This window comes from Microcaecilia unicolor, chromosome 14 (assembly GCF_901765095.1).
Source record: "Microcaecilia unicolor chromosome 14, aMicUni1.1, whole genome shotgun sequence".
NCBI lineage: Eukaryota > Metazoa > Chordata > Amphibia > Gymnophiona > Siphonopidae > Microcaecilia > Microcaecilia unicolor.
Window position 1 is genome coordinate 41,414,200 of NC_044044.1, and position 25,017 is coordinate 41,439,216.

Consider the following 25,017-nt stretch of genomic DNA (forward strand, 5'->3'; position numbering starts at 1 on the left):
CAAACTTGCACTTATCAGTGGTGCGCTAAACCGAAGTTTGTCCCCATAGAAATTGATGATGCCAAAAATGGGACCGAAGTACGGCATGCAGTTAAACAGAGCATGCGCTTATCCGACACACACTTAAATGGAGTGCACTGTATATATTTTTGAGATGCAGCGACCAGAATTGAACACAATATCCGAGGTGTGGTTGCACCGTGGAGCGATACAAAGGCATTATAATATCTTCATTTTTGTTTTTCATTCTTTTCCTAATAATACCTAACATTCTGTTTGCTTTCTTAGCCGCAGCAGCACACTGAGCAGAAGGTTTCAACGTATCATCGACGACGACACCATACCTGCTTATATTTCTAACAGTGCAAAATAGCAGAAGATCTGTATTTGCTTCAGGAGACCGTTACAAAAGGAAAGCATCAGATGCTGTGTTCAAATAACAAGAAAGTATTGACTTTTTGCTTGCCAACTCTTTCTTCTCATTCCAAAAACCATATAGAAGGCTGGATAGTGCAGAAATTATTCGGTAGTGCTTACTGGTCTCATCAGATCTGGATCCCATGGCTAACAACTGTAGTCAATGACCTAATAGTATGCAGGGGTAGTGCTACACTGATTGTTCAACAGAATGAAAGGCTACTCCTGTTGAATCTCCTGTCTCTTGGACTATTGCCATGGAGTTGACAAGTGCTAATTTCTGCACCAGAAAGTCCAAGATATGACCATACAGTCCAGAAAATTGTATACTGTCAATTGGAATTATTTTTCTATATGGTTTGTTAAAGCAAACCAGAGTTGCTTCAGATGTATGTTGCTGCATCTTCAAAGTTACTTAATTCATCTGTCTTGATTCTGGTCCCAAGATTAATTCAGTTCAAGTGCAGTTGCCACATGCCATAATTTGGTATATGGGTTACTGGTGTCCACTTAACCCCTAGAAATGCAGTTCGTGAACAGAGGATCAATAAAGAAACCACCTGACCCATGGGATTTTAAATGACTTAGCTGAACTCTTGATGGAATATGTTGAACAAGCTCAGTATGCAGACTGCAAACTGTGCCATTTCTCAACACGTGTAAAGGATGAGAGCTTGCAGAAATGAATTCTTCATATTTTTTGCTATCAGTAGATTAAGTATAGCTGTGTCAAAGAGAATATTATCTGGTTAGATTGCTGGTCTTGGGTTACAAGGATAAGCCATAATCAATTTGGGATAAAGGGAGTATTCAATCATTTCCAGACAAGCTTGTTGTTAGAAAGATGTAGGGTGGTGACCTAGTCGTGTCAAACTCTTCTCTAAATAATATTGCCTGGATCAAGACTTGAGAAAGGATGGTTGGTTGGGCAGTGCCACAAAATTTATTGCTTTGAAAGTTTAAAATTTCCCAGCTGTTTCACACAAAAGAAATGAAGGGTTGTTGCACATCAAGGATACTCACATTAAGAAACTAAGCAACCCTCAGTTTGTGAGTCCCCACTGGTGTAGCTGACACTATCCTCTTGTCAACAGAGAAAGAAGTTGTTAAGTTCTTCATAGGCAGCAGGATAATTCAGCTATGGCCAACCTTTCCATCCAATCAAAGTAAGGGGAAGTGCTCCCATAGATTTTTTCAGAGAACTGAGGGTTTTAATCTGCTGAGGGCCTATTGAATTATATCTTCCATTTGGGAGGTTGAATTATTTTGTCTTCAGTAAAACCCTGTAAGCAACTTTTTGCTTTTCGCTTGTTTCTTTGGACTTCTAGCGCAATTGGAATACATGTTGGAATCCAGCATCACAGGTGTTTGCAACTAGCCACTGATTTTTTTTCTCCCTATTGCAGTGTCAGCCCTTGGCTGGGGGTGCAGGATGGTGCGCCTTTCAGAACCCTGCAGCTATGGGTCCAGACTGTGAGCACTTAAGTGGTTAACCATTGTGTGATGGCTGGAACTTGTCAGGTCCTCTTCCTCCCCCTTCCCACAAGGAATGTAAAAACATCCTCTGTAGTATCCCCAGTCCTAGATGGTCTAGAGAGCAAATTACCTGATGTGGAAATTGAACCCATCTTCATTGTAACAGTATAGTGATGATAGTGAAAGCCAAATCCTTTTTTTTTAATGCTATCTTTTTTTCTGATTAAAACAAAGGTACCATTTTTTCCAGCCATCTGCCCTGTTCCATTCTCCAACTGTCAGTAGGCTGTTGGGGGGGGGGGGGGGGGAATAAACTTTTTGAAACATCCTAAATTTCTGTATTGACAGGCCTATTTGAAGCAAATTTTGAGGTGTTTGTAGAAAGCTAATAATAATTGGTATATAATTATTTTTTTAAATGACTCATTTTTCATCTACAACTGGATTCACTTTCTCCAGTGTACTTCACTAAAAGATCTACTTCTCGTTTAAAATATGGGTTGTTGGGTAATGCAGGGCCATCAGCTCCAGTATCCCAGTTTGTAACTAGAAAGTTCACAATAGATTTTGGTGTAGATCCATTCCTTGTGTACATGGTGGATTTCCCAACTTTGTAGATCTTAGCTAGTAATTGTTAAAGCACTTTTATTCTAAGAGCTTTTCCAAATCCCCTTTTAAATCCAGCCCCATGAGATATTTTGACCACATTTTCCAGAAACAAATTTCACAACTTAATTGTGTTGATTAGAAACAAAAATATGTTTTCCAGTTTGTCTTAAATCTGCTACCTTTAATTTCTTGGTGTGCCTTAGTTCTAGTCTTATTTGAAAGGATACGTCTCTTACCCTGTTCTTCCTCATTTATGATTTTCCTTTGTTATGTTTTCATAAGATAGCCCTGCTGTTTGTTTTATAATTTTTTTTTTTTGCTTTTTTTTCTATACCTTTTCTAGTTCTGAGGTATCCTGTTTGAGAAGCAGTGACCATAATTGCATACAGTGCTCAAGATGCAGTTGCATCATGGATTAATACAGTCGTCATATTTTCTGTTTTCTCTATCAATGAACAGGATGCATGCAGCCAAACAAATTGTCATGTTCTTAGTACTGGGATGGATCTGCTGCTCAGGGTTTCTTTGGCTACTGTAGGTCCATCTGCTCTGTATGAATGGATGTGTTCCCTCAGTTCTTAATTTCCAAGGGGGAAAAATAGAGAAAATACTCTCCTCACAAACATGATGGGTGGGGGAGGGAACCAAGAGTTAAACCCCTGCCCCAAATGTGGAAACTCTGTGAATCTCACTGATTTGCAAGACCTATATCTCCATTATGAGATGTCTTAGCGTGGCAGCCCCGGATGTCCTTAATTGTGCACACAAGGGAAAAGAGAAGGATTCTCCCAAATACATTTCTTAAGTCAGTGGAAGAAACAGGTTAAGGCTGGAAAACTGCTCAAGAGCTGCACCTTACTGTCTCAATGGGTTCTTCAACCTAAAGGCTTGGCTAGAGATCAGGCTAAAACATCTGAAATCCTAAACATGTCTTGCTCCACCCAGGCACGATGCTGTTTTAGATTCAGCTGCTTAACTCTGGTGCCTACTTGGGTTTTATAAGCGTAAAGTTTACAGGGCATCAGCAACCAGATCAACAATCACGGTGCTGCAAAGTGAAGTGCTGACAACAAATATAATGACTGATAAAGATAGTGCCTCCAAGAAGCTCCAAAGCACCCATAACAAAAATTACAGGGTGTGGAAGAACTAACACTAATGAACAGTGTAAGTGGAAAAAAAATCACTCTTTAAAGAGGTTATACAACACAATGTGAAGGAGAGAAATCTGCTCACCAAACAACCATGGCTTTATTCTCTTTCCACGTGTTTTTGATCAAGCCAAATTTTAATTGACAAACTGCTCTCAGCAGTATGTGTTACGACTAGTGTGTGTTGGCCTCGCTCGGTCCCATGACTCATGCACCACTGAGAGGACTTTGCAAAAATATATATCACTTCTCAGTGATTATGAAGATTTGCCCTTTGCAGGGCACTTCATGCTCCAGTCTTCCAGAAGTTCCTACAAGACAACTATAAGTTAAATCAGCTGAGGCATCCTTTCTTATGGCTGTGCCTTCTAATTGTACCTGTTTCAGGATGGATTACTATTTACTAGGGAATCCTGGGAGTCTCCTACACTTCTAAAATGCATTGTCCTTAGAAACAGATCATCCGCTAGAACTCAAAGTGCCCTAACTCCAATCACAGCATTTGAGATACATTTCACTGAAATTCCCTCTGACCCATTTGTTGAGGAACCACACAGTGAGACATTGAAATTCCAACATTAAAAAAAGCCAGATGCAAGAAAAACAGACATCATGGTAAAGGAGAAGAGCACCAGAATAACATAGATTTATACAGGTATCAGTTCCAAATAATTTCTGTGAAGCAGATGAACTACATACCAAGAATTAGGTTCAGAGACCAAGATAATATGGCATAAAAATACAGAAATATTTCCCTTTATATCGGGTGCCAAAGGCTTAATTTAAAAAGAACTTTAAAACACACAGGTTGCCTAAACGTGTTACATCTTATGCATTCTTAAAAGGAAACTCCGGCACAATGCAAGTACAAGGGTTACATGAAAAGTAATGCCTTCCATTATTTATCAACAGATGACAGCATGGATATGAAATGAGCATTCATTGATGCAGTCTAAGCAATGTGCAGGGATAGATTTTCTGACTGTTGAAGTCCCTCCACTTGAATTTCACACCCCATGCAAGTTGGTTACAGTGATGACTGGGTTCATGTGAATACTATGTTGCTTTTGTGTGATCAAAAATGAAGTGAATGACCCATGACAGCAATGAACCCGTGAAAGACCATCAGAGGATCACTCAAAGCTTGGAAGAATGAAAAGAGTTTGGAAGTTCAAGAAAGAAATGTTGTTGCAACATGACAATGCTAGGCTTCACAGAGCACCGGATATAGTGGTAAAAGAAAAACACCAGAACATCATTGATTTTTTTTTTGTTACATTTGTACCCCGCGCTTTCCCACTCATGGCAGGCTCAATGCGGCTTACATGGGGCAATGGAGGGTTAAGTGACTTGCCCAGAGTCACAAGGAGCTGCCTGTGCCTGAAGTGGGAATCGAACTCAGTTCCCCAGGACCAAAGTCCACCACCCTAACTACTAGGCCACTCCTTAGAGGTGTTGGTGAATAATGTGGAAAGAGGGAAGATACTAAAATACAAAGAAGTGCAGTCCAAGACCAAGAAAATGTGGCAGAAAGATAACAGAAATTTCCCATTGTTTTGATTTCTGCAGGCTTGATCAAAAAGAATTTCCAAGTGAACCTGGATAAATTGCCAATCCTTGTTATGTCTTCTGAACTCCAGAATGAAGCTGACTTTGGCGCAATGCAAATACCATGGCAACTGTTAGCAGTAAATTGAGACATATCATATTTCACCTACTATAGCTTAGGAGTGAGGCCTTTTATTGTCGTATGCGCAGAATGAACCTATGTGGAGGATATTGTCCGTCCGTCCCCCCCCCCCCCCCCCCCCCGCCCGCAGGCTACTTTTCCTACCCAGCGGCCTAAAGTAGTTGTCAGCTTTTTTCAAGGAAACCTCAGATAACAGAGAGGAAGCTGTGGGTATCCTGAAATGTATTGATGCTCCATAGAAAGTTTGACTTGCAAATATCTGGCATACCGATTTATTATCTCTTGCATCTAGAAGACTGGAAATTTAGATATTGAAATACATCCAGTACCTAAATACAAAACGATTCAATTGCTCCAGCAGCCTTTTATGGTATAAATGGCTTTTTTTTTTAATGAATAAGAGTTCCATAGCCTTTCCCAGTACTATGCTATGCAAAGACCCAAAAAGCCTTTGATGGAATATAGGTCTTCCATGTTGCAGCATTAAGTTACAGAGTTGGTGTTTATCAACTACAAATGATGCAGTACTCGTGAAAACTGACTGTCCTGCTGTTACTACCAGTATAAACTTCAAAGTCAGTTCACCTACCTCCACCACAACATGAAGTTTGGAATAGACTTCATAAGCTCAACCTATGATCTTGCGACAAGTTATCCAGAATAACAGCAGTAGTCATAGATGCATGCAGAATAGCATGAATCAGAGCATTGGGCTTCCATGAAGACACCCAGGAATGACCGTATCTTTTTTTTTTTTTTTTAATGTAGTAAGAAAAGGTCGAAGATAGTTATATAGCACCTGCACCACAATATTTACACAACTGACAGATCACTTTTCTACATTGCTGAAGAACCACCCTATGTTCTTAAGGGAATATCAAGTATACTTTCATGCCCCTGGCACTGGATGTCAAAGTACAAAATAGAAACCAAGGGAAAGAAAGCAGCAATCAACTTCTACTTCTTAATCTAATCCAAAGAGCTCTCCTGGGTTGTTCAGTTGGAGGCTAGGTTGTTGATTCTGCAGTTGGATGCAGAGTTTTTCAGGAAAACTTCACCTCATTATCTTGGACAGCTAAATAAACTTTGCTTTTAAGCCAACTCCCATCATACTGTTCCCCAGTCATCAATACCTTTTAATCTCACTACCATCAAACAGCCCTAGCAGAACAATAGACTCTTAAAGTGAACATTGTGGAAGATGTTACAGTGCAGAGGGCAGGTTTATTCCAAATAATTCCTCACCTCCCCCCTCCTCCAAAAAAACATGGATGGACTAAGATCCTTCGTAAATCTATACAATCTCTAGGTACCCTATTTTCAGCTCCACCACAAACATTTGTTTCACTAGATCTTAAGGACATTTAAGTCCATATCCCCAACCTGTCTTTTAATAGTTGAAATTCCTTTGGTACATGTTTCTGGATGAGCACAACTGGTGCAGCATTCTCCCCATCAGCCTGTTGGTGCCAAGAGTCTTCACAAACTGGTTTGTATGTGCAGCACCTCACCTATGCAGATGAGGAATTGACTGGCTGTTAGCACATTTGCAACAAGAGGCCTATCATTCTCTTCATACATACAGCTCTAGTATCTTCATGCAAACCATGGAATTCCATAGAGGTTTATTTCATCACCCACAAGCTGATGCTTTGTTACTCAGCTGCAGACTAACAGCACTGAGCCAAAGAATACCCTCTGTGCACAGTGCCTCTGCTCACAATAACCACAGAAAATGGGGAGACAATGGCCACAATCAATTTTGCTCATTTTGTAAAGCTACAAATGAGACAGTTACAATGACAGTTGATATTTCAGTGGAGAAATCACAAACTATTAGTCCAGTGTAACCATTAATCTGTCTAGTGCTCTCTGTTATGCTGATAGGTGTCTTGAGTTTTCAAATGGGGAGCTTCTTTCAACTTTTCCATTAGGGTATGACCATGAACAAGTAGTACAACTTGGGAAATCCATCTTTCTTCAGCTCGCATTCAGGGCATGTGAGCTTGCCACAGACACCTCCATTTCAGTCCTCCAAAGTTATGAGCTATTTTCTATGCACAACAAATGTTCAAGAATTGGATCTCAAGATAGGTATTTTTTTTGTTGTTGTCAAGCAGTAGATCTGGTTCCTTCAAGCAATGCTAAGAAACAGTCATAATATGGAACCTTTATAATTTCCCTGGGCATTTTCTTCCAAGCTTCTTACCGGGTGACTAAAAACATGTAACAAAATAAGCTGCAAACTGGATCCCTATGAATACTCCCTCAACCAGGATGTTGCCCTACCTATTTAGAAATGGGGATCTCTCTGCAACCTAGCAAAATCAAAAATTCCTAGTAGTCTGCTCCAGAAGACTGGCTATGAATAGCTATACATAGGGAAGATTACTCCTTTCTACTGATTCCACTTGTACCTCAGATTATTGATCTGTATAAATGATAATTTAATTGGTCTGACCAGATTAAGTTTATTTGTTTGACATAAGTAACAGAACAACTTATCTGTTTAAAGACTAATTTGATACAATTTTACCTGCAGCCTATAGTATCCATGTGAAAGGAAAGTACATCTTCACATACCTGTTTGTTCCCAGATTCATGAGAAGCTTAATGAATACTTATCCCTGACTGAATCTTTTTTCTTCAACCTAGGATCTCAACATTGTCCCCTCACAGCCTATAAATTGATAACATAAGCATCCTTTAAATCCCTCTCTTAAAAGGTACTTTTTGATAACTGTGACCTCTGCCACAAAACTCAGTGAAATGCAAGCCGTCATCTGTTATCCTTAGATTCTCTGTAATCTGGGTAATACTTCATATCCACTCAAAGCCCTTCCAAAAGGTATTGAGAGATTTTCATCTTGGTCAATCCATTGTTCTGTCCATCTTAGCAAGACCACATATATACAATAGAGAAGTAGCACTTCACCCTTACCTACAGGTGAGGTTTATCTCTGATTATGATTTTTATATATTCAAAACAATTTAAAAAAAAAGTCAAATTGGAAATGCACATAATTAGTCATATCATTTGAAATAACAATTAATAGACTTGATACATGTCACCAAATACACAGTTCTGAACTGATGTCAGGCTTCATTACCATATGCTATCACCAGGCAATGATACCATATCTAAACAAAAAGCGCACTAGTTGTGTGCTAAATTGATCTCCATAGTATACCTACAGTCATCTATAGTAGATGTATGTAAAGCTGCAACTTGGTCCTTGGTTTACTCCTTCACAGAAAGTTACTGGCTAATTTTCATGGCTGTATGGAGCCTCATATATATTGCAAAACCTGTTTGGAAGATAATCACACAAACAGGTTTTGCAGTATATCTGAGGCTCCATACAGCCATGAACTCCATCCACCCCAGGATTTCTGATTATCTGAGAATAATTTTTTTAATGTAGTTAATAGGCAACACTCAGCTTGGTACTTACCACTTGTTTGACTGCATCTGTCCTGCTTGTTAACAGAGAAAGCAGAATTGCTTACCTGTAATGGAGCATACAGTATCATGGGAACATCTGGGCTCTACAAGAGTGAATGTTCTTGTGTGAACTGATGGCATCATTACTTGTTTGCATTAGCCTGCTGTTTACAGATAATCCCCATTACAGGTAAGCAACTTCACTTTATGTTCTATTCCTTTCAAAATCATTTCTAACATTCTATTTGCATTTTTGACTGCTGCACACAGCATATTGTCTGAAGTGACCCCAATATCCTTTTCTTGGATGGTGACTCCTAATATAGAATCTAGCATTGTATGCCCACATTTATTATTTTTTCATTGTGTGTGGTACTTTCATTTTTCAACATTGCTGTTCCTTCTGGCCACATTTTTTGCTGCAATTTGCACACAATATTTTACTCTGTTGGTATTTGCATTACCAATTACTCTTTTTTAGGGGGGGGGGGGTTTCATACGACTTGTAAAGTGTTGGCATAAGTTTGTATACAGTGATATCCACACCCATCTGGATTGATTTGTCAACTACTGAGATAGGTGCCCCCGCACTGAAATGCAGATCTGCGTCGAGTCTAATAAAATTGCTTTTTCCTTTGAGTTGGAATTGTATTTTTGCACTTTGTATTTGTCTACATTTATTTTCATCTTCCATTTAGATGATTTAGATAACCAGTCTTTGTGTCTTTTATTATTATTATTATTATTAGGGAAAATGGATGGATTTGATATACTACCTTTCTGTGGTTACAGTCAAAGCAGTTTACATATTATATGCAGGTACTTATTTTGTACCTGGGGTGATGGAGTGAGCAGTTCCTTCCAGATAGTTTGTGTTTGGTTTATGCCATCTGCAGACATGATAACTGGTTGTTTATATTTTCAAATTGTTAATAAGTTAATCAGTACTTTTCCTAGTATTGATCCCACTGTGTGTTTCCATTGAGAAAACAGACCACTTTGTTTTTACTCTTTGAGGGTCTTTTACTAATCAGTGTTAAGCTGCTAGTGTGGGTTTTTACCTCTAAAGCACATTTAAAAAGCTGACCTAATGCTTTGGGCATGATGAGGCAGAGCAGAGGTGTGGCTGTTTGTGAAAGCACATGGCTTGATACTGCACACTAGCACAACTGCACTTAATGCCACCTCAAGAAGAGACATAAGTTCAGCCACATTATGAGCAGAATAGTACAGCCACATCACATTGCAAAACATTCTTAATCTCTGCCTTCCAAATTCCCCCTGCATCCTTTTGTCCACCCTGACACTCCCCTGACTTAGGGTTCTGGCTACACAGATCCTTCCCCCTGATTACAGTATTTAACTTTATCCCCCAGCTATATACCCCTCTGATTACCCTAAGTCCCCTTCCACCAAACATCACAATTTTTTGCTAGGTTAATATCAAGTAAAGCAGGGATTCTCAACCCTGTCTTGGGATAGACCTAGCCTGACAGGTTATTAGGATAACCACAACGAATATGAATGAGATAAAATTTGCATGCACTCCCTCCATTGTATGGAATTCTATCTCATGCATACTCATTGTGGGTACCCTGAAAACTTGACTTGCTAGGTGTCCCAAGAACTAGGTTGAGATACACAAGAAGTTGTGATCATCAAAATGAATAGATTTAAGTCCCCAGGCAACACTAAATTCCAAGAGATAATGCTCAAAAAGGCCTTAGCAGAACAAAGGTCATTGATATTAGTACATTTGGTGGGTGATTAATACAATAGTTAAATGTAGAATCCCCAGATTGAATAATTTGCACATTCAGCTGAGGGGCATCAAGGTTTTCAGGCAACAATTGAAATCTAGTCCTGAAGATAATGGCCAGCTCCTGCTCCTCTTATCCTTATGCCTGCAAAATCACATAATTATCAATAAAAAAATGTATACAAATTAAATTAATCATCATTAACAATCAAATCATTGACAAGCCATCAATTTATTGTTCAAAAACACTATAACGTTTGTCAGTAGGGAAAAGGAGGTTCCTCTGCCTGTGCTGAGAAGTAAAAAAAAAAAAACCACACACACACAACTTGGGGCTCAGCCTTTGCCAACTGAATGCCAAGCCAAGCCCCTTATTTCCCTTCTTATGGAACCAGATTGCTAGTGGGCACAACAATTTTGTAACTTCTCAAGTGATCATTAGCCAGAGAAACTACACAGCATTGTCCAAGGAGGCCTCTTGGCCAGCAGCAAAAATGCAAAACTACCCCTATTTTGCTCAACACACTTGGCCTCATTCTCACACCCCACTTATAGCAAGGTCCCTACAGAAACTCCCAACAGAGGCCTGGCACCGTCATATCCATAGTTAACTACTGGCTTGGTAATTGTTTGATTTTAATTGTTATGTATGCAAGTTGTAAGCCACTCTATATTTTAAGATGTGGGCTATTATGCATTTTTATAAATTGGTTTCTTCTGCAAAAATTTATCTCCATGCAGGCTCTAAGTAGTTCATTAAAGATGACAGTAATCCAGAGGTTGGATAACACTTTGTAGGTATGAAGTTTGGGTTTCTGCCAGGTGCTTGTGACCTGGATTGGCCACTGTTGGAAGCAGGATACTGTGCTAGATGGACAATTGGTCTAACCCAGTATGACTTATGTTCTTATGTTCTAGTGACCAACAATTAGTGGAACAACTCGGAGTGGTGAAAAGCTTCTTAGATGACATCAAGGTGATCTTTGGTCTGGATAAACATGTTAAGGCAATTCTTCTTAGAGAAAAGTTGGGTAACACATGTTCAGTTTTGCCCAACTTTCCTCTGAAAACATCCCTTTTAACTGATGACTGTGAGATAAAGGAACTTGAATAGGAAGGAGTATATAAATATCTACAAGTGGAAGGAGCAAAAATCAAGCATAAATCGTTGAGAGAAAAGGTCAGTAAATATTATAGGAGATTAAAATTGGTATTGAGTGCAATAACATCAAGGAATAAGATGCAGGACATTAATCAACTTGCAATTCCCTCACTCTCATACAGGTTTGGAATTGAAGACTAGCCTGTTAAAAAGACCTTGAAGAACTGGATGTATGAACAAGAAAACTTCATGCCCATGAGGTGTTTTATAAGAATCTGTGTGTATACTAAGACCATACATTCCCCAATCCAAAGGAGGAATGGGTCTCCGAGAAATAGATTATACCTATCAAACTACCTATCATAGGTGTCCAGGCTTACTTTTATCAGTGTCGTCTATCCGAGCACAAAATGTGTTGAAATATAAACTAAATGAACCTTCCAATGAGTAGAATGGATGAGTGAGAATCCACTGGTACCAAAAGGAAAGAAAGCAACAGAATTCATAAAGGAAGAAAATAAAGCTATTCAAGGAATTAGTTCAGAAAATGAGGAAAAACAAGTTGCAAATGCAAAGTGTTACTCCAGAAACCATTTGTTCATCAAACCCGGACACGTGAATCGTTAAGGAGATATTAATTGAAACCTAAGGATAGCTATAGCCTACCTCAGTGTATTATGGTCAAGGTATATAGCAAGCATAGAAAAAACTGATACAACATCTGTAAATTCTGTTAAGATTTGGAAATGGTCACTCATAGCTGGCAGTGAAGTTCTGATTGCAGAAAATTTCTATACAAAAAAAGGCTCAACAATGTGGCATGTCTTACTCATAGAAAACAGGAAACATTATAATATTGTGTACTGTAAAAGTACTGAGACTGTAACCTTAGGAGAATTATGGAGAATGAAGATGTTACGATCACATGGGACATCCGCATTCTGACTGATTAAAAAAATCTAGAGATGCAAGGAACCTGGACACAGCGGTAAAAGAGAACACCAGAACAACATTGGTGTCAGTCCCAAGCAATTACTCTGAATTGTGTAGAGAGAAAAGATCAAGTACCAAGAAAGGCCAAGAAAATGTACAGAAATATTTTCTGTCATTTTGGCTGTACAGGTGTGATTAAAATGAATTTTTCAAGCATGCCCGAATAATAGTTGCTTATAAAATCCAGAAGAAAGCTGTACTATGGAGAGTGCTAGCAGTAAATTTGAGAGAATAAGATCATACTCCACATAACTTGGCCTAGGAGTGAGGTTCATTACTATCGTGGTATGTGCAAAAATAACACGTGGAAATGTTGCCCCTGAGGTTTCCCTTGTTCATCCCTGTCTCATAGTAACATAGTAGATGACAGCAGAAAAAGACCTGCACGGTCCATCCAGTCTGCCCAACAAGATGAACTCATGTGTATACCTTACCTTGATTTGTACCTGTCTTTTTCAGGGCACAGACCATATAAGTCTGCCCAGCACTATCTCCTCCTCCCAACCACCAGCCCCGCCTCCCACCACCGGCTCTGGCACAGACCGTATAAGTCTGCCCAGCACTATTCCCCGCCTTCCAACCACCATTCCCGCCTCCCACCACCGGATCTGGCACAGACCGTATAAGTCTGCCCACCACTATCTTCGCCTCCTAACCAAAAATCCCTCTTCCCCCCACTGGCTCCACCACCCAATTTCGGCTAAGCTTCTGAGGATCCATTCCTTCTGCACAGGATTCCTTTATGTATATCCCACGCATGTTTGAATTCCGTTACCGTTTTCATCTCCACCACCTCCGGTGGGAGGGCATTCCAAGCATCCACCACTCTCTCTGTGAAAAAATACTTCCTGACATCTTTTTTGAGTCTGCCCCCCTTCAATCTCATTTCATGTCCTCTCGTTCTGCCACCTTCCCCTCTCTGGAAAAGATTTGTTTGCGGATTAATACCTTTCAAATATTTGAACGTCTGTATCATATCACCCCTGGCGGTTTTAGGTGTGATAATAGTGGGCTCTCAGTATTGGACAACCAGGTTTCTGTGATGAACAAGAAGCCTAGATCTGAGGATTCTAGGAGTTCTCAAAGTAGTGTTTTATTTCCCACCAATCTGGCATTGATGTATATGGCTAGGACGGGCGTTAGGTCCCTCAAAAGGTGATGGTACATACGTATTGCCATACTGGGATAGAATGAAAGTCCATCAAGTCCAGCATCCTGTTTCCAACTTTGGCCAATCCAGGTCACAAGTACTACTACTACTACTTATCACTTCTATAGCGCTACAAGGCATATGCAGCGCAGTACACCATACATGAAAAGACAGTCCCTGCTCAAAGAGCTCACAATCTATATAGGACAGGCAAACGGACAGAACAACTAAGAGGTAAGGGAATTAAAGAGGTGGGGATAAAAGAGTACAGGGCAAGTGAGTAGTGGTTAGGATTTAAAAGCAGTGTTAAAGAGGTGGGCTTTTAGCCTGGATTTGAAAATGGCCAAAGATGGGGCTAGATGTACAGGCTTGGGAAGTCTATTCCAGGCGTGAGGTGCAGCGAGATAAAAGGGTCTCAAATTAGCAGTAGAGGAGAAGGGGACAGACAAGAGATATTTATCCACAGAACGGAGTACCCGAGGGGGGGCGGAGGGAGAGACAAGAGTGGAGAGGTGCTATTAAGTACCTATTAAGGTCCCAAAACAGTACAATACATTTTTTGCTGCTTATTCTAAAAATAAGCAGTGGATTTTTCCCAAGTCCATTTTAATAATGGTCTATAGACTTTTCCTTTAGAAAGCCATCCAAATGTTTTTAAAACCCCGCTAAACTAAGTGCTTTTACTACATTCTCCGACAACGAATTCCAGAGTTTAATTATACGTTGAGTGAAGAAATATTTTCTCTGATTCGTTTTAAATTTACTACTTTGTAGCTTCATTGTGTGCCCCCTAGTCCTAGTATTTTTGGAAAGAGTAAACAAGTGATTCATGTCTACCATTCCACTCTTCTCATTGTTTTATAGACCTCTATCATATCTCCCCTCAGCCGTCTTTTCTCTAAGCTAAAGAGCCCTAGCCGCTTTAGCCTTTCGTCATAGGGATGTCTTCCCATCCCCTTTATCATTTTCGTCACCCTTCTCTGTACCTTTTCTAATTCCACTACATCTTTTTTGAGATGCAGTGACCAGAATTAAACACAATATTCGAGGTACCTAACATTCTGTTTGCTTTCTTAGCCACTGCCGCACACTGAGCAGAGGGTTTCAATGTCATCTAAATCCTGTTCCTGGTTGGTGACTCCTAATGTGGAGCCTTGCATTACATAACTATAATTCAGGTTCCACTTTCCCACGTGCATCACTTTGCACTTGCTCACATTAACCATCATCTGCCATTTAGATGCCCAATTTCCCAGTGTCGTAAGGTCCTCTTGTCATTTTGGATTGAGTTTTGGTAACACTGTGAAATAGCGGGTCTTAGAGTGCTGGGCTTGGGTGGTTGCAGTCAGTGTCCGAGCTGGATCAGGTGAACATTGATGGACATTGGAACTTTGAGTGTTGGTAGGATATGTGTTATCTCCCCCTGCAAGATGATGGTGTTGGTGATTGGATTTCTGGGTCTCTGTTTCCTGAGTACTTCATGGATTGCAGGGGTCATGATGCCTACCTTATTGTTAAACGGGTTGATGTTGAATATTCTCTAGGGTTAGGAGGATCATAAGAGCACATAACATAATGAGGGGTTTGGAGAGTGGGCCACCTTTCTAAACCAGGGGCTGGCTTAGAATCAGTTGTGCAGGATGAAATGATGCCTGATGTGGGTCAGGTCGCCAGACAAAGGAGAACTGGATGATTTCCGGTAACTGCTTGGGGGGGGGGGGGGGGGTGAGTCTCAGTGCTGCGTCCTGTGTCTGGGGCAATGATTCCCGCTTCTTCTTTCCTAGTACAATTCAGTGAATATATAATCGTAGAACAGAACACATTCAGGGGCCTCTGTGCTCTCTTTTTGTCCTTCTGTTTGGCACTGTTACTCTGGTTTCTGACTGGGGTGATCAGGGTGGGGGGGGGTCTACGGACCCTCACTTGGAGGGGCTGGTTAGGCACTTTACTGAGTTCAGAGAGGGAAGTAGGGGTTTTGAATGTCTTGGTTCTTGCCCCTATTACCCTTGGGAGACCATGTGGCTATCCTCCACAGTTTAACTCCACTAGTTACAGCGTGTTAAGTGCATGCTCAGCTTCTTATCATTCACCCTATCTCTCATGGCGGTAGTAATTTCAACTTCCTCCCAGCACTCGTCTCAATCTGCTCTCGGCATCACTGGTCTGTAGGCATCACTGGCCTGAAGCACGCGCCGCCCAGATCACAAGGAGCTGCTGATGTCTCGGCTAGTTTCCACAACGCGGTACTGGTCACGACGATGGGGCTTCAACAGGAATGGTTGTGGGGTGGGGGAAGTCTGTGCTCCTGTTTCAGGTGCTCCAGGACTCTGGTGTTTGATCTCTGTGCTCCCACTGACATCCTAGCCGTGGTCCAACATAGCCGTGTTGGCCTCATTGATGGAAGTCCCTAGTGAAAAGATGGTCGTAGGGTGGGAGAAGTCAGCATTTTGTTTGTTGGAGTGCTCCAACAAGGTCCTTGCTCTCTCTGCCTTGCTCGTTTTTTCGGGGTCAGTAGGACAGCGATTGGCAGTGCTTCCTGGCTGGGCAGTCTCTACTCTCAGTGTGGCAGAGGCATGTCACAGATATGTCTGAATCCTTCCTGCCTGGATCTAACGTTGCTTTCTTGACAAGGTTAGCGTTGGTTGACTCAGTTTATTTATTTATTTATTTATTTATTTATTCATTCATTTATGTATACTACTGTTATCCAAAAACAAGTTTTGGTTCAAAGTGGCTTACAATTTACATTTTGGTGGAGTTACAGTAATGTTGTACAATATTGAGAAGGTGATTACATTGAAAAATATTCTTGCCTTGACTGGTTGCCAGTGTAGTGTTTCAAGCAGTGGGGTTGCTCCTTCATATTTCGATTTCTTTGAAAATTGGTCTTGCTGCTGTGTTTTGGACTAGTTGCAGTGATTTTACTGTGTTTTTCTTGCTTCCTATGTATGCTGCATTGCAGTAATCTAGTTGCGATAGTATCATTAATTGGACCAGTATTTAGAAAGATTGTCTAGGGAAATATTCTCTTATTCTTCTCAGTTTCCAAAATGTAATATTGATCCCTTGCCCCCTGGGAGGAGAAGACACTGCAGCCCTCAGAGGTAAACTTGGCTGGGATAAAAGAGACAATTCAGACTTAGTTTAGGTGCAACCAAGTAAAGTCTTTATTGGTATTTCTCTAAGTCATTACAAAAAGAATTGTTCCCTCTGGAGCAGTTGTTGTCACACAGCCAGCAGGACATTCAGGCTGAGCTACAAGGCTGCTCAAAATGACTTTCTTATTCTACACTTATGTACTGTTTTAAGTTTAATTTCTTCTAAATCATGTGATTTCTCTTATTCTAACTTATTGTACAAAAAAGAATTTTCCTATTTTCTTCATTATACAAAAAAAAGCTGTATTCCTTTGATATTATTTCTCATAATACATAAAAGATAATTTCCTGTATTTTTTTTATCAGCTTTATACAAATAAGGATTTTCCTGTATTTTACCAACCTCTCCTGTTCCAATTCACATGCACACTCTGTGCTCATTGGCTAATTCCCGTACCCCATACACGTGATCCCAACATGCAACTTAAGTATGAAACACCTGGCTCCTTCTTCTTTAAACACATATTTGTCAGGAAACATTTCCTTCTTTAGAGGGTCCTCAATTTCACTTCACCATCAAGGTTATATCAATTTTTGTCTGCACAGCCTCAGTTCCTCATGTGTTTCTCCTTGTGATGTGATTTATAAGAAATGCATATCAATATTTACTATTTACTGATAATCAAGGCTCATGCACTCTGTATACAGACAACAGTAGGGAGAAACAAGACTTATGCTGATGACAGCAGATCTGAGTGCTTGCAGACCAAGCAGAGGAAGAAATTTACAATTGCAGTAGTCTAGTTGCAATAGTATCATTGGACCAATATTCGGAAAGATTGTCTAGGGAAATAGTCTCTTATTCTTCTCAGTTTCCATAGTGTTCTGAAGCATTTTGATGTTACTGCTGATATTTGATTATCCAGTGTTAGGTGTTTGTCGAGAATGATTCCTAGTATTTTAAGTTGTGTTTTGATGTGGTATGTTTGTTGGTTGATTATGAATTTTTGGTAGGATGTGGGGTTGTGTGGGCTGGATAATACTAGGAATTTGGTTTTGTCTCTGTTCAGTTTGAGTTTGAAAGTTGTTGCCCTTTCTTGCATGAGGTCCAATCCTTTTTTAAATTTTGTCCTGTATATTTGTTGTTTTGGAAAGGTATGAAGAAGGTGACATCTGCGTATATAAATGAGTTGAAACCCATTCCAATTTTTTTCTGAGTGGTGCCATCATTACACTGAACAGTATTGGTGATATTTGCGATCCCTGTGGTACCCCACACTCAGAGATCCATGAGGCTGATGTTTGATTGGACATCTTTACAATGTAGGATTTGATCTCCTGGAAGTCATTGAACCATGTTGCCACTGCCCCGCTGATTCTTATGTTGTCAAGCAGTGTCATTAGTGTGGTGTGGTCTACTAGGTAGAACGCACTTGACATGTCGAATTGTAGTAGTAATATGTTTTGTCCTTGGTATATTATGCTTCTGAATTTTGTCATCAGTTTAATGCCCATGCTTGTCCCGGTATGATCAGGATTCTTCTTTGTGCCCAATCTTGACTCAAAGCGGTCAGGGTCCCAGAGCTAGATGGCTTCCTGCCCACCTAGCTGGTGGCCATCTTACATCTTCCCTTTATTTACCCCATCTCCCTTTGTCAACTGCTTTATCCTACTTTAATCAACTTTTCTAGTGAAGAATGTATTTCTTTGTTTCCTCGTCATTTTTTTTCCATTTGCAAACCATCTAGCGCCTTTCGCATGCTATTGGTGGTGTATTTATTTATTAGGATTTATTTACCACCTTTTTGAAGGAATTCGCTCAAGGTGGTGTACAGTATGAATAAATCAAACGAGCAATAGGCAATTACAGCAGTAAAAATATTCAAATAATACAAAGTATGGCATAGTATACTACTTACAATGTCAACACAATACTTAATAGAACATTTTAATTGACAGCGAAGATGGAACATATAGATGGGTAAGAATGTAAGAAGAGCTAGAAAGTAAGGTTACTAAAGAAAGTTGTGCATGAAATCGAAAGATGGTTAATATATAGATAGGTAAGAGAGTAAGAGGAGTTAGAAAAGAAGGTGACTAATTTAACAAAAGGTGCACATGAGGTCAGAGAGATGATTAAATATAATCACAGCTAAGGTAGGATAAATATGTCCTGCAGTACGTGTAACCTATGTCACTCCTTGTGTGAGTGAGACTAACGAGTACTTCTATTAAAGGAGGAGGAGGACACGGGGCTCTCAGTCGGCTGTAAAAAAAAAACGCTCCCCGGAGGGAGGGAGAGCAGTGGGGGAGGACTCGAGCAGCAGCAGGAGGGAGGAGGAGGACATAGGGCTTGGATCGAGTCAGCTGTTAAAAAAAAAAGGGGGGGACAAGGGTGGGAGGGAAGACTAGGAAGGGCTCAACTGTAACCCCCCCCCCCCCCCCCCGCAATCCTTTTCTCCTCCCTTTTCCCTCTGGAGGGGAAGGAGCTGTGAGGGGAAAAAAGAGAATGCATCCCTCCTCTCTCCTTCCCTCCTCCAGAACAGAGGGGAGGAGGGAGGGAGGAGAACTGGGCTTAAAAAAAAAAGACACCATGTGACGTCCCAAAAAGACACCATGTGATATCCTAACTTCCTTCTCTCTCCCTCCCTCCCTCCAGAGCAGCAAGAGTTCAGTCAAGGCAAGGGGGTTGGCTAAGGAGAGTGAGGTCAACATTTTGAAACCAATTAGTCTCTGTTTCCACTCCCCCTGCAAAGCCATCATCCAATCCCCCTCCCCCCACCGTATGTATTGTAAAAATTTAAAAGAAACAAAATAAACCTGATGAGCTGCTGCTGCAAAGCTGCATCCATGTTATTGTTATTCTTATGTAGTGTATATTTCCAAACATGTCAGGCTGTGTCAGTTAGTGCAGCATAAGGATGTGCACACAGGAAGTATAATAACAGAATAACTTTTCATAGGTAGAGTAGTAAATTGTTATAAATCTTAAATCAGTGTGTCATTTGGAGGGTCTGGTTATAGGGACACCCTAACATGTGTTGTATTCATGCAGAGATTTTTTTTTTTCTCCTTGTAAAGGGCCACTAAAACAGAAATGAGAATAAAGTGCTCAAGCTATCTAGCAATGTATTTATTTATGACATTTATATCACACGTTAAACATGAATTAAGTTGAAACCTAGGAGCATTTAAAACCTTTTTCCTGTGCCTAGATCAAAAGAAAAAGGTGGCATATGGGATCTTGCTCCTTTTGTTTTGTGGATTGCAGTGCTATATTGTAAAAATGCACTTGTGTTTTTTTATTACTATTTTAGAGGGAAAAATTGAATGAGGGAAGGGCTTCCTTCTTATTATGTTTAGTGGAAAAAAATCTGTTGGTTCAGGCGGCTTGCTATGTGACTATTCCTTTATTGCTACCAAGTATTACACAGGGGCATTTGCTTTGAACTTTGTTTTAATTCATTTATCCAGTTCTTACATGCACTGGTTTTGCTTTTTAAACACCAAGATTAATCCTAAGGGTGGTTGGTTACACAATTAAGTATGACTGTGTTGTTTCTTATTTTGCTTTTTGTGGACTGCTAAGAGTGCTTAAACAAATTAATGCAAGTCTACTTTTTATGAAAAAGAAAAATGACAATAGTTTGAAAATATTATGATGATGATTATGCTGACACTAATGATGATGATGATGATTACAGTAATATTCATACCAACATGCATCAGGAGCAAAGAGGGAGAGCTGAGGTGCTACATGATGGACAGGGAGAGACCGAGAGGGGGAAATGCACTTACATAGTAACCTAGTAGATGACGGCAGAAAAAGACCTACACGGTCCATCCAGTCTGCCCAACAAGACAAACTCATATGTGCTAGTTTTTGTGTATATCTTACCTTGATTTGTAACTGTCATTTTCAGGGCACAGACCGTACAAGTCTGCCCAGCACTATCCCCGCCTCCCATCCATCAGCCCCGCCTCCCACCACCGGCTCTGGCACAGACCATAATAATTCTGGCCAGCACTATCCCCACCTCCCAACCACCAGCCCCGCCTCCCACCACCGGCTCTGGCACAGACCGTATAAGTCTGCCCAGCACTATCCCCGCCTCCCACCACCGGCTCTGGCACAGACCATATAAGTCTGGCCAGCACTATCCCCGCCTCCCACCACCGGCTCTGGCACAGACCATATAAGTCTGGCCAGCGCTAGCCCCGCCTCCCAACCACCAGCCCCACCTCCCACCACCAGCTCTGCCACCCAATTTCGGCTAAGCTCCTGAGGATCCATTTCTTCTGAACAGGATTCCTTTATGTTTATCCCACGCAGGGGGAGGGGGGTAATGCACATGGATGGAAGGGAGAGAAAAGGCTGCATAGCAAAGGAAAAGAGAAGATGTGGTGCACATTAAGTTTCACAATAGCAGGTTATTTTGGTGCTCTAGGGCCTGCCCTCATAGGTGGGTTAGGGCTAACTTAGGGAGTCTATTAAGAGAGCCTTTTGCAGAGGTTTGTGTTATTTTTAAAGTGTCTTGCTGTTTGTAAAATAAATATACTCAGGAGGAGTAGCAGGGTAGGCTGGGCACACCCAGCCCTTGGGATTTCATGATATCCACAATGAAGATGCATTAAGAGAGATTCTCATACAGTGCCTCATTGGTATGCAGACATGCATCTTCATTGTACATATCCTAAAAAGAGACATTATAAGACTGCTAATGTAAAAGTGTAGGAGGGGAAGGGGTTATTTATGGCAATTTTTAATATATATTTGTGATTCACGGCTAGCAAATCTTTGTCTTTGTTTACCACAGCTTGTTTACTGAACGTCTGCTACTTGTTCTACCCATCTCATCATGGGAAAGTGGGCACTCTATGGCAGAAAATACTGCAAGATCTGGGAAAAAGAGGCAGGCTTAAAAGAGTGGATAAGGAGTATGCCAGGTGGCTATGATAGTGTTGTGCCGGTTTTGCAAGATTGAGCTCCGTGCACATCTTGCAGATATGGTTACCCATGCCACTACAACCAAATATAAGAGGAATGCCGTGCCGTTTTCAAGTGCTTGGACTTTATTTGATGTCGGCTGTCATTCCATGACCGTCGACAACTCGGTCAAGACAGCAGAGCTGAAGTTGGCAGCACACGTTGCATCCCATTCCAGTATTGCAACGATTGATCCCCTAGGCGAGGTTGTCAAATACATTTCAAGAAAATACATCCCTGCAGTATAACGTCCAAGGCTGTCAGAGCAGTGGTGAGTACTATTTTTTTTTTCACATTTTTTGGAGGGATGGGAGGGAGGGGTCAATGACCACTGAGGGAGTAATCCCTGATTCCCTCCTGTTTCCGCCTCAGTCAGAGGGTTCTTGTGCCTGGCTACGTCAAGAGTCAGTGTGCTTCTGTGCTTGGCTGCGTCAAAAGTCAGTGTGCTTCTGTACCTGGCTGCGTCAAAAGGCAGTGTGCTGTGCCTGGCAGCCTCAGTGTTCCTGTGCTATAACTTCTAAGGCTGTCATAGAGGCTGGCGAGTACTATATTTCTTCACATTTTTGGGTGTTGGGAGGGGGATCAGCGACCAAATGGGAGTAAGGTTGGGTCATCCCTGATTCCCTCCTGTTCCTGCCTCACTGTTTTGGTGCCTGCTTTCCTCTGCCTCGGTGTTCAGTGTTCCTGTGGCTGTCTGCTTCTGCCTTGGTGTTCAGCGTTCCTGTGCCTGTTCCATCCTAATGTTTGTTTCTTTTTCTGTTTCAGCATTCCTTTGCCTGTTCCTGCCTTAGTGACTGTGATCCTGTCCCTGGGCTTGCCTTGGCATTCCTGTTCCTATTCTTGAACAGGAACACTGGGGTAGTTCCAGGAACAGGAACGCTGGGGCAGGCCTCAGTGTGTACCCTGTTCCTGGGCCTGCCTCAGCGTTCTGTTCCTGGCCTGGGCCTGCTTCAGTCAGCGTTCCTGTTTCTGTTGTTCTGTTTCTGCCTCAGTCAGCATTCTGTTCCTGTTGCTTCAGTCAGTGTTTCCTGTTGGGATCTTGATACTAAGTGCTTTCTTACACAAATTAATTTTAAAGTCTACTCATTATAAAGAAAAATGTAGCTTGAAAATATATATTCATATTTACCTCATTAATATTCATATGTACCTTATTAATTTAGGGCCACAAATTGGCCTGGAAAAGTTTTTGCCATCTGGCAACACTCTACAATAACCTACATGCATAAGATGACAAAAAAAAGGGTGTTGAAAAACTATTAAAGCCGCCGACTCCCTTCGCTGCTTGCTCTCCAAGAGTTTTCCTTTGTGTTTCAGAAATTTTGTTGGTGCTATTACCGCACTGCATAAAGGCAAGCACTTGCATGTTTGTTTTATGGAGGACTTTAGAGTTATAGTACCTCCCACCAAAAACTGACTGAAAAGTCCCGAATTTCCACCCCCAGATAGGAAAAAGAATTGGAAGGGGATGTAGTAATAAATAGCCACCTATAAACGAAAGTGTTTTGTTTGGGGATCATTATTTATAGGATGAACGCATTTTACCGAGCTCCAACCCTTCGCTCCTACCACGGCGCACCGACCTCCAGCCATGTTTTCTCCAGTTCTTCAGCGTCAAAGGCAACTAGCTCAGCCCCGACTCTCAACTCTACTGCGCCTACACTCTTTTACAAGAAGAAAATGTGGGAATAGAATGCACTGGGAAGGATGTGTCAAAGCATAAAAACAAGCAAAAAAAAAAATTGGTTAATCATGGGTAAAGTTTTAGGTGCCTAGGCAAACTTTCAGACTTGCTAGACTAAGTTCTACCAACAGTAGCCAAAATCTGAAGAAGTAGGTACAATGCAGTGTTACTTAACCCCAGCTCTCTACTTCCCAGAATGGTGTATTGATTTTTTTTTCCCCAGGAACGTGGCCAACTCCTTTTCTAAACTCACTGCTCTTACTACATCCTCCAACAAACAAAATTCCCAAAGCTTTTAATTCAGACCACTACTTGGAAAAAAAAATTCTACTTTCTAGAGGTACACACTGCTGTATACAAAAACATAATGAAGGCAGTCCCTGCTCAACACAGTTTACAATCTATTCAAGACAAACAAATAAGGGGATTAGGGGAAGTTATTTATTGTGGAAATAATTAAAATAGACATGGGTATTAAACAGATGAATAGGAGTTTAAGTCTGGAAATGGTGGGCTTTGAATTAATGGAACGATATGGCCTCCCTGCATTGAACACTGAGCTCTGTGCTCTCTTCCCTCCCTTAGGACCTCTATTATCAAGTCACGTGAGCGGTTCCGCACGGCAATACCAAGGATATATTCACAGTGAATGGGTGTTGTCGGCATTAGCACATGTGGAGCCACTAACACATCTTGATAAAAGAGGCGCTTACTTTGTCCCCTTTCTAGTGATGCTATGGGGAAGTGGAAAGAGCTTCTAGGCCAGCCAAATCTAACTCCGGCCCCTAGAAGAGGTCCAATTGATTTATTTCTACAACAGAGCTCTGATACACCTCAGGCCCCACAGGGAAGCCAGTTTGAGGTTACCTTGCAAGGAGGCATGTCAGCATCCTTTTCAGCTGGAGAGGTTTTACTCTCAGCCAAGGAACATAGGCTACCCCCACCCAACCTTCAGCTTTACCTGTTGTACATGAAGAGTGTCAGGAAGCTATTGATGTTGAGGTAGAACACTTGATTGAAGCCCAGCCAGCTGCAGCTGCCTTCTTTGGGACTGATAAAGAGTACACTGGCATGCTCTGGTGAGTTGCCTGTAACAACATTGACTGCAAAAACTTTGATTCTGTGACTTTGTCTCCTTTTGGACTGCAATAATGTATTTGGGTAAAGTTATGACTCAAGTCTTGCAACTCTTAAGAGGGAGCAAGTAATGGCTTTGCCTTGTGAACTGTCTGATTGGCCATTCTCAGTTCCAACATCAATTTTCTTCTCACAAAGTGGGATCTTTTCATTCCATATCATCACTCCTATTAATCCAGAGACTTATGGGTTACATCCATCTAGCAGCAGGTGGAGACAGTGAGAACACCAGAACTCTGTCAAATAGGACCCTGGCAGCAGCCACACTTTCAATATTCTCTCCGTCTATGTCCTGAGCAAAAAACCTCTGTGTTCTAAA

General features: G+C 41.1%; 1 protein-coding gene across 1 annotated transcript in view; it reads left to right on the top strand.

Annotated features, from left to right (window-relative positions):
* RPRD2 (regulation of nuclear pre-mRNA domain containing 2) overlaps positions 1-21,786 on the top strand; it is a 145,992-nt gene extending 124,206 nt beyond the window's left edge. Inside the window, exon 12 of the transcript XR_003940045.1 lies at positions 21,708-21,786. The gene's annotated coding sequence lies outside the window, so the exon portion shown is untranslated. The remainder of the gene's footprint in view (positions 1-21,707) is intronic.
* Positions 21,787-25,017: the final 3,231 nt, after the last annotated feature.